At 48.2% G+C, this 10,328-nt stretch overlaps 1 pseudogene; it reads left to right on the plus strand.

Annotated features, from left to right (window-relative positions):
• The first annotated feature begins 7,946 nt into the window (after positions 1 to 7,946).
• LOC116577945 lies at positions 7,947 to 8,770 on the plus strand (annotated as a pseudogene).
• Positions 8,771 to 10,328: the final 1,558 nt, after the last annotated feature.

Raw genomic sequence — 10,328 nt, forward strand, 5'->3', positions numbered from 1 at the left:
ACTCACAACCCTGAGATCAAGAGTTGGAGGCTCTACTGACTGAGCCAGTGAAGCGGCCCTAAGATTTTATTTTCTAATTATGTCCTGATTATATATAAGAATGCATCTATTCTTTATATTTTAAATATTATTCAGCAAGCTTACCAAAGTCTTTGCTTATAGATTTTCATCTATTTCCCAACAAATATATAGTTTGCAAATAATAATAATGTTTCTTTCTTCTTAAATCAGACATACTTTATTATTCTCCCTTATCTTATTGCATTGTCTTATCGCATTAACTGGGAACCCCAGCGCAATCCTGAGCAGATGCCATGATGGAAGGCACACTTGTCTTGATTCTGTCTTTTAAGGGCTTACTTCTACTATTTTATTATGTTTCATTATAGTGTTTGCTGTAGCTTTTTGGCAGATACCGCTTTTCTTTGAGGGAAGTTACTTTCCTTTTAGTTTGCTAAATGTATTTAAAATGAATGAGGTGGGTGAGATGTGGCACATACTAAAAATAATCCTCTTGCTTTACCTGGTGTAATCTAATTCTCCTTTTACATATGGATTGAAATGTCACTTCCTCTGTGAAGGCTTCCTCTTGGGCTATATAGGCTAGCCAAGGTTCTCCAGCAATGGGCTCTAGAGTCCTCTGTATTTTTTTCTCTTTTACTACTTGTTTCACTTGCTTATATCATTGTTTCTGCCTTCAAGAGGACCCAGGATCTTGCTTTCTGCTTCACTCCTCCCTCCAGGTCTCATCTGGAATATACTAGCTCCTTCAGAATGACAACTGTATGAGTGAACTCATGAATGAAGCAAAAAGAGAGCAAGAGATTTAATGAAATTGAACAGAGCAGGATCAGATGTCCCAACACTTGCCCAGACAAAGATTTGTGCAGGGTGCATATCAATAAAATTATAGAAAGTCCCATGAGAGATATAAAAGAAGATAGAAGGCACAGAGACTCACTTACCATATTTCTGGATGGGAAAATTCCAACATTGTGGGTTTATTATATAACAGTAGATTCTCAGACTGCTGGGAAGTAAGTAGTGCTGAGAAAATGAAGCAAAAAAAATAAAGTTAGATCTTTGTGTAAAACTGAACACTGGAATGCATATCAGATGGCTTACAATTTAAATGTAGAAAATAGAACAAAAAATGTACTAGAAGAAAATGTAGATGAATATTTACACACTTTGGGGAACACCATTTTCTATCAAAAGTAAAAACTAAAAGGAAATAATTGGGAGTCTGAGTACATAGGAATGAAACACACACGCAATCAAAAACAGTAAAGACAAGTTCCCAGGAAAGGCAAACTGGTGGCCCAATAAGTTGAAGATATATGATAGAGAGAAAAAAATCTGGTGACCTTAATACTTGAGACTTTCTTGACTCAGTAAGAAATAGCAACCAATCACAAGAAAACTGGCAAACATAAAAATGAATGCCTGCACAGTGTGTGCCCATGCTCAGCAAGAACATGATGGGGGTGGGGGAGAGAAGAGTGTCCCCACTGGACAGATTTGTCTGTTTTTCTGGTGGATCTGGGAAAGGATGCTTGTATGCATATGTAATTCTTGCCAGGGGAGGACACTGGTACAATGACTAGTTTTTCTTCTTTTTTACATTATCTCAACTTTGTCCCTCTTTTTTCCCTACTTGGTGGGGTGGTCCTAGGACTAGGGCTACTATCATAAGGCAGGAAGCTGAGATGATTTCCAAGCAGGAAACTCTAACTATGTTTTTTTCCTTTCTGTCAGATTTGCCAGGGGCCTGATGAAGCAGGATGTGCCTTCACCCCAGCTCACAAAATGGGACCTCCTGGTAAACATTAGCAACTGTGTTGCCTGGTGTGCAAGGCAGCCTTCTGGTTCTGCTCAGCCTGAGTGGACTGAGGGGAAGAACTTGCTAGGCAAGTATGGCTGCCTGCAATATAGACCAGCACGGGGGTGGGGGGGGAGGTACAGTTTGGGGTGAGGGGTGGGGGTTTGGAATCTAATGTCCCTTCCAAAGGTGGGAAAGTTTGGGGTGGAGGATAAGGGAATGAATGACATCACATAATGATATATAAGGATGAGAAATCAATATTACATTAGCACCTTAAAAGAGGTCAGAATAAGAGATGATGCTGTCCCTTAGTTATATCAGATGCCTGAAAGTGGGGAGGCAAGTGGGAGGGACCTCATCCTAGGACACTTTCTCATACCACCTGATGATGGATGGGATAGTTATTAATGACTGAATGGGATTCTATATGTGCCAGTATCTTTTGACCTTTATGATTGTTCTGCCATGAGGGGTCTTTGTGAAAAGACCAGGTGGTGCACCTGTTAGCTGGTTTGCAACCTGGGTGCTGGCACAGCTCCTAAAACCCTTGTAATTTCCCCTGGTCCTAGCATTAAAGGTCTCTTTTGTTGTGTTAATGAGGTGATTTAGGAAAGCCCTGGGGTAACCCAAGGATGGGACCTGGTTGCTAGGGCAACTCACCTTTGAGGAAAGAGCTGGAACCTTCAGTAAACCATTCCCCCTCCCTCCCACACCTCTTGGGAGGGGAGTGGGGCTGCAGGTTGAACTGATCTCCAATGGCCAATGAGTGGATCAATCAGGACTATGGAAGGAAGCCTCCACAAAAACCCCAAAAAGGGTTTTGAGAGCTTCCTTCTGGGTTGGTGATCACGTGGAGGGGCTAGAGATTGGTGTTCCCAGAGACTGCTCCAGCAAATTAACCGAGCCTGAGGAAAGGGTTCTTGGGAACCTCTGACTTATAGCCAGTGGGTCATAAGCAAAGGTGACCAGCTGGACTTGACCTTGGCATCTGTGGTGGGGGCAGTGTTGTGGCCCCTAACCTATGGAATCTGGTGCTCTCCCTGGATACACAGAGTCAGAACTGAGTTGACTGTAGGGCACCCAGCTAATGGCTGAGAACTGCTTACTGGTGTGGAACCCTCTCCCCAACCCCAACATATATTGGAATTGGTACTGGAACCATTTACAAACCATGAGAGATCTAGGTCTTAGCTCTGTTACCATAACAAAATACCGCAGTGGGTGACTTCAATGACAGACATGTATTTTTTCACTGTTCTTGGGCCTGGAAGTCTGAGATGAGGGTACCAGCAAGCTCGGGTTCTGGTGAGAACGCTTCCTGGTTGTCTTTGCCAGGGAGGGTGTATGAAGAAACAGAGATAACTCTTCAACTTCTTATGAGTCCACAATCCTATCTGATCAGGGTTCTGCCATCATGACCTTGTTTTAAGCTAAATTACTTCCCAAAGACCGGATCTCTGGCCATGGTCACATTGGGGGTTAGGCCCTCAACATAGGATTTTGGGGGAGACACAATTCTGTCCTTATCTGTAAAGAAGCGGCACATAAACATAAACAAATGATTGGCATTTATCTTTTATCATTTCCTTTCTTCCCAACTTTACTCTCTTGCTCTTTTTTTCTAGCTTCTTGAGTTGAACATGTAGCTCATCTGTTTTTAATTTTTCTCCTTTTTTTTTTTTGGAGAAGTATATTGAAGATATGATCATTCATGTAAGTATTGCTTAATTCCATCTGCCAGATTTTGCTCTTTCAGCTCTAAGTATTTCCTGATTTCCCATGTCAGATTCTTTTCAATGCAAGTTTCTGTAAGGTCATGGCATTATTATTTTTTAATCTTTTGCTCTTTTAATCAGTATATAATGTTCCTCTTTGTTACCCCGTTGGTTTTGTCTGGAGCTTTACCTCCAGATTGCTACTGATATATTTTTTATCCAGAAGTAAAAGCCAAAATGGAGAAATCTATTTGCTAGCTATGAGACAAGAGCTCTGTCTCTACTATCCTGGCTCCATTCATTCACTCTGTGAAAGGGAGTTCTAATATTGGCTTACTGAAGTCATTCTGCTCAACGGCAGAGGAAATGAATGGCATATACACTTTCATCAGTCAGATCAGCTAGCTTGTGCTGTGTTCACAACCAAGCCCCAAGTGTCCAGAGCTGAGAACAACTGAGTTTATTTCTTGATCAGACTACATGTCATCAGGGGCAGGAATGACCCCAACCTCGCTCAGTGTGGAGGATCGAGTCGATGGTAGACGAGAGAGGCTCCATTCAGGTTCTTGAACAACTGACAGAGAAAAACACACTGAATGCCCCTGGTGACACAGTCTCCCACCGTCTGCCAAAGCTTCTGCCTAGAATATACCATTTCACTTCTGCTCAAGCTTCATTAGCCAAAGTGCCACACAGTCAGACCTAACTTTAAGGGGCCAAGAAAACGATTCCTTCTGTGGGCCACAGGAGACCTGACAATATCCCAAAGCTAATTTTTACTTCTTGTTGGTTTGTTGATTTTTGTCTTGTGAGTTAGCCTATATCCTTCTAGTAAGTTTTTTCTTTTTTTAGAGATTTTATATATTTATTTGAGAGTACATGTGCATAGGAATGGGGGGGAGGGGAAGTAGGAGAGGAAGAACCAGATTCCCCACTGAGCAGGGAGCTCCTTGACAATGTGGGGGTCCCTCCCAGGACCCCTAAGATCATGACCTGAGCCTAAGGCAGATGCTTAACCAACCGAGCCACCTAGGCACCCCTAGCAAATTTCTTTAATTAAAAAAAACAAGCCAAACTGAAGTTAGCCAGAGTTAGTTTTTATTGCTTAAAAAAGGAAAAAGCTACAGAAGGCATTGGACTTGGCATTATGTATGCAACAGAGCAGATTAGGAAAGTTAACTTCAGTTTACACGTTGGGCTGATTTGAAGAAAGGGCACACACATATTTTTCAAGGATGAGATTTCAAGAAAAGGCATGTCAGGAGCCAATGTTTAGATCCAAATAATGATCCAGAGCCATCACAAGCCAGGCAGTGAGCCAGGTATTTTTTGCATATGCAATCTAAGTCAATTTAATTCTTTATGAAAACAATTTGAGGTGAGTCTTATTATCCAGGATTTGTGTCTGCAGACCCTGAGGTGGAATGACCTGCCCCAAAGCCACGTAGCCAGCAAAAGACAGCTTCGCTCCTACTCCATTGTCTGAGCATGCAGAAGTGAAGCAGAACCCTGCAGGCTGTATGCTTGGAGAGCAGGTACTGATTGAACTGTGAGTTGAAAGGTGGGAGGGGACCTTGAGTACAAAGGTAAAGAGGTTGGAGTTTATTGGTTAGGCAGTGAGAGGGAGGTTTGGAGCCATAGAGGGCATTAGCAGACCTGTGAGTCATTGACTGATTGATCTGCTATTGGTGTCTGGGATGTTTGGAAATGACGCACCCCGCACCCCGCAGACCTGGAGACCAGCTGGAGGAATGCTGTAAAAACTCTGAGAAGCCTGAATGAGCATGGGTGTTGGCAGTAGAAACAGGGAAAAAAAAATTCTATCCAATCTTCAGACCCATTGGGAACTGCTGAATGAAGTCTGAGTTCTCCTTATGTAGGTGGCTCCTACTTTTCATTATAGGATTCTCAAAAACTTGCTCCCAGAAAAAGACTGGATCAGGAGTAAGAAAAAATAGGCAACTGCCTAAGTAAGAAGTCTACAAAACTCCTTCCCCCCCAAATCACCTCTTCCCCATCAGCTATGGGGCCTGACATGTCATCGATGGCTTTCATTCTATCAAGAGTCTCTTACTCACATGTGACTATTTGGGGACAAGAGGCAGAAGGGATGCTGGCAAGTTTCCTCATTGGCAGTTCCCAGACAAGTAAAAGAAAGGTGTGGGGACAATCTGCTATCTCAACAGAAACCTCAAACCCAGATTTTATGGGGGCGGACATGAGGGGGTGGTAGGGGGATGGAATGGGGGGAAGGGGGAAGCCCTCAACTTAAAAATACTGCCACTGGTTTAAATTTCTTAATATCACTGTGCTGGCCACACCCAGCTCTCAGTATATCATCTCTGGGTTCAATTTTAAAGCCATTGGATCAAAACCTTTCCAAATTGGAAAAGCACATGTGTAGTAAAGGCTAGATACAGAGCAGGTTCACGTGCATCATTGAGAGGGTGCATGGAGAAATTCGGGCTTCAGGCATGGAGAGCCTGGGTCAGATGCTGGGTATCCTGGTACCTGGGCACTGGAAGGAAGATGGGCCGTGGGGGTGGCCAGATTTGCCACAACGGGGCCCTCCTGGCTGACCACCCAGAACTGGGCTCAGAGTAGAAAGAGGGATGGGCCAAGCTTGTATTTCTCTCTGCTTGGGTTGGCCTCATCCCGTTAACATTACAGTAATGCAGTTGTGTGGTGTTTGAAAAAGCATCCCTAGTGACAAGGAATGATTTACAGGACACCAGACTCTGCATTTCAGAGGTCTCCAGTGTACCATAAAAAATATATTATAAAGGAATAATCTTTATCTGAACTAAAGCTGCAGTGAAGGAAACTCATGTCCAACTGAGAACAGCAGTGAGCTTTTGCTCACTCAGGGAAAAGTCCCGAGTTCTTATTTGATTAACATTTTTTTCCCTCTTTGGTACTAGGTATCTCATTAATATGTAGACATTATATAGATTTTCTTTCAACTGTTGTTCCTATTATGTGATCAAACAAAAATGGAGATGCCAACCCCATCAGCCCACCTGGAGAAAGCTCACCCACCAGGCACCCAGCTGTGGCTTGCAGGGTAAACAGGACTCCATGAAGCCAGCCCCTGGGAGAGCCTGGCCCAGAGGGGTTCGCAGGGCCAGCCCCAGTCGCCAGGAAGCAGAGTTCCCTAGAGTGCCTCAGCTGATCCCTCTGCGTCTTCCTCCCATTCCTGCTACCTCCCTGAGCAAAATGCCACGGGAAGCAGTGTCTAGTTTTGAATTTTCCAGAGCCTTCTGATGTTTACCATTCCCCTCAGGAGAGGGAGGTGAGGAGGGATGGAAATCTCTCTGCTTAGAAAATATACTTTAAAAAAATTCATTGAAGCGATGCACAGACACCCTGCAACCCAACTTGTCTCTGCTTATTAGGTGTTCAGAGCGATGATGGGCTCAGTCTATTTCAGTCCAGAGAAATCTGAACTCCTTTAGTGCCAATGTCCCCAAGGGGCGCAGGTGTCCCTGTGGTTAAGGGTGTCCTGTAGTGGACAGCCTCCTCTGTTGGAGCAGGAAGCAGTCACCCAGTGGCCAGACAGAGGCAAAAGCTCTGGGGCAGGGATACCTGGGGGCTTGTGTCAAAACTCCACCCGCCAGGAGCTCCAAGATAAGATGGGGAGGCTGGAAAGATGGAAGTTTGGGTGGGAAAACAGAGAAAAAAACCATTCCCGGGCCCCCAGCAGGAGGATATTCGGAGTGAGAGAAGGGTGGGTCAGGGATGGGCCGAGTTGGCCTGGAGTCCCGGGGGAAAAGGGGAAGCTACAGCTCGCTGTCCTCAGGCCCCCACCTACCCCGTGCGCGGCACCAGCTTCCGTGTCCCTAAAACTCTCGGGAGAGGGCTGGAGAGCGTCTCAGGCTCCCCGGGGAGGAGAAGCACACCAGGCTGGATGGGGCCCGACTCCAGTTCGTGTTTGTCAAGTCGGGTGTGGGGGCACGATCTCCGCTCTCCCGGGCGCCCCAGCCCCAGCGCACGCCTCCGTTTCCGCGCCCCGCTCCGCGGTGCGCGCGAGGCGCACTCCCCGGCCCTCTGCTGCGCGGGGTGCGCGCCCGGCCCGCTTCTCCTCCCCTCCGCGCCTCTCGGCTCTCCGGGCAGAAAGTTAGCAGCGGAGAAAGAACTCGGGGCTGCAACAGCGCGCGGCGGCGGCGGCAGAGGCTGGAGCAGAAGCCGCGGCGGAGCCGGGGTAGCAGGGGCGCTGCAGATGGAGCAGGTGCAGACGGCGGGTCTGCGCGCCCCACTCGGTCCCTTTGCCAGAGGCTGAGTGAGGGTGGTGGGGGGCCGCCCGGACTCCGCGGGGAGAGTGGGGAGGAGGGCCATGCAGCCGGGCTCCCCCCGCCCCCGGCGCAGCGGGACAGCGTCCAGGGCCAGGGCCATAGCGGCGTCGCTTCATGCAGCCCGGGCGGCTGGGCAGCTTCGGCGGCGGCGGCTGAAACCATGACCGGGCAGCGCCGGGGGCCGCCACCGCCACCGAGAGCCGGGAGCCGCGACGGCCCTGTGCCCCGCACCTCCGTCTCCGCCTCCGCCTCCACCTCTCCCCGCGCCGCCGCCGCCCGGCGCCTCTGCTAAGGGGCCTCCGGCGCACAAGCTGCTTTTTATGTGCACCTTGTCTCTGTCCGTCACCTACCTGTGCTACAGCCTCCTGGGCTGCTCGGGCTCCCTGCACTTGCCCCTGGCGCTGCAGGAGCCGCCGGGCGCCGCCGCCGAACAGCCACCGAGCCCGCCGCCATCCTCTCTGCCGCCTCCCCCGTGCGCCTCGGCGCCCCCTCGAAGCCGCCCACGCCGCCGCCGCGGGACAACGCGAGCCGCGGGGAGCAGCCCAAGCCCCACGAGCAGCCCGCCGCCCACGGAGCCGAAGGCTGGAGCTGGCGAGCGCGGAGGGGGAGCCCGGGGCGCCTGGCTCCGGACCCCGCTGGCCCCGGGCTAGATGATCACCACGCAGAGCGCGCTGCTGGAGAGGGAAGCGCAGGAGTCCAGCACCACCGACGAGGAGCTCGCAGGCCGGAGAGCGACGAACGAGGAGAGGGGCGGCGCCGCCAGCACCCCGGACTATGGGGAGAAGCAGCTGCCACAGGCGCTTATCATCGGGGTCAAGAAAGGAAGGACCCGCGCGCTGCTCCAGGCGATCCGAGTCCACCGGGACGTGAGGGCGGTGGGCGTAGAGCCGCACTTCTTCGATAGGAACTACGAAAAGCGGCTGGAGTGGTACAGGTAGGACCCTGGGCTCGGCGGGATGGGATGGACACACGGGGAGACCCGGAGGGCGAGCCATCGCTTTCCGGGCTCTTGGACACCCAGGCGCCGCCATCTCCAGAGCCCTTATCCCCATCGATGAAGCAGGGTAGCTAGATGGATGTAGCGGCTTTGAGATCTCCTGGAATCTCTCAAAATCGCCCTGAAACACATTTATGTGGCTGGAATCCAACTTTAGTATTTTCAGGTTAGAGCAAAAATGAACAGGCAACAGTTAAAAAGATGATGCTGGCAAGTTCTGGCTTTCTAGTAAAGATCGAGGATGCCCCCCTATCTCCAGAACTTTCTGTCCCCCTTGGCAGAATCAGCTCTGGGTTGGTTCTGCCTTGGCAGCACCAGTGTGTTCAGGACAGTTGGTGCCCTAAGAGTTTTTGTGCACTGCAGCCGTGTCCTTTCTAACCCGCACCTCCTTCACAACAGATTGGAGCTTCTGTCATGTGAAATGTTCACCTCTCTCCTTTTCCACCCTCTGCCAGTGGTGAGATAAAGGGAGAAGAGACAGTAGAAAGTTAGGTGCAGGTAAAATAAATTAATAATCCAGCTTTCTTGCTGGCCATAGCATTTAACTCCACACTGGTGCAGATTCCAAAACAAACCTCCTTTGCTTTTTTCCTCCCCCCTTCTTTCCTTCTGTTTTGTATCTCTCTGGAAAATAGATCTGGATGCCTGGCCCCATCTTGGTTGCATCTCAGTATTTAATTGCAATTGTCAAACAGAAACACAGGCTTTGTCAGCTAAAGTGATAGTTATCATCTTAACAGAGCCAATAGGTAAAATACAAGGATTGTTTCCTGACAAGTTCCTTTCCTGTTGAAGAGATGTGCTTTCCAACTTTAAATTACAGCCTGGGAAAAGTTTTAGAAATAGCTTAACTTAAGAAATAGATAATAAATGGGTGTATTGTGATTGATTTGTTCCACTTTAAAAAATATGCCTTATGCTTTCAAAGCTTGAGAGAAGTACACTTAGGCATAAACATTCCACCACATTAAACTGAAACAGCAGATGTGTCTGTTAATGTCTTGTCTGTTTCAACAGCGAGAACTAGTTGCAGTATTTTAGGAGGCTTCAAACAGCTCCTTCCTATCAAAACATAAAACAGCAAATGCCTAATTTAACTGGAAAAATTTAACATCACGAACCATGGTTTCCAGTTTGTGATTATAATTAAAGAGGTGTTAGGATGATTAATGCAACCACAGAAATAAAGAGAAGGGGTATGATGTCTGGGATGGTTTCAGTTATTTAACTGTTGGTTAGGGGGGATGTCCTGGTTTCCTCGGTGAGGTAGCCCCAGCTCTAGGAGGATATCAGTGGTTTTTTCCAATTCTAATTTTAAAGCTGTGTATTGGGAGAAATGCCAAGTGCCCTTTTGAGGGAGAGAGAGGCATAAAGATCACATCTTTCCAACATGTGTTCAGGTTGCTTTGTAGCAGCTGGAAATCGAGAAGGGAGTGTTTTCTTGGGATGCCTTAAAGTTTGATAAAGGGTGTGTGGTGGCATGCATGTCAGGAGGTCCC

The sequence above is a fragment of the Mustela erminea genome, chromosome 18 (genome assembly GCF_009829155.1).
Source record: "Mustela erminea isolate mMusErm1 chromosome 18, mMusErm1.Pri, whole genome shotgun sequence".
NCBI classification, from domain to species: Eukaryota; Metazoa; Chordata; class Mammalia; order Carnivora; family Mustelidae; genus Mustela; species Mustela erminea.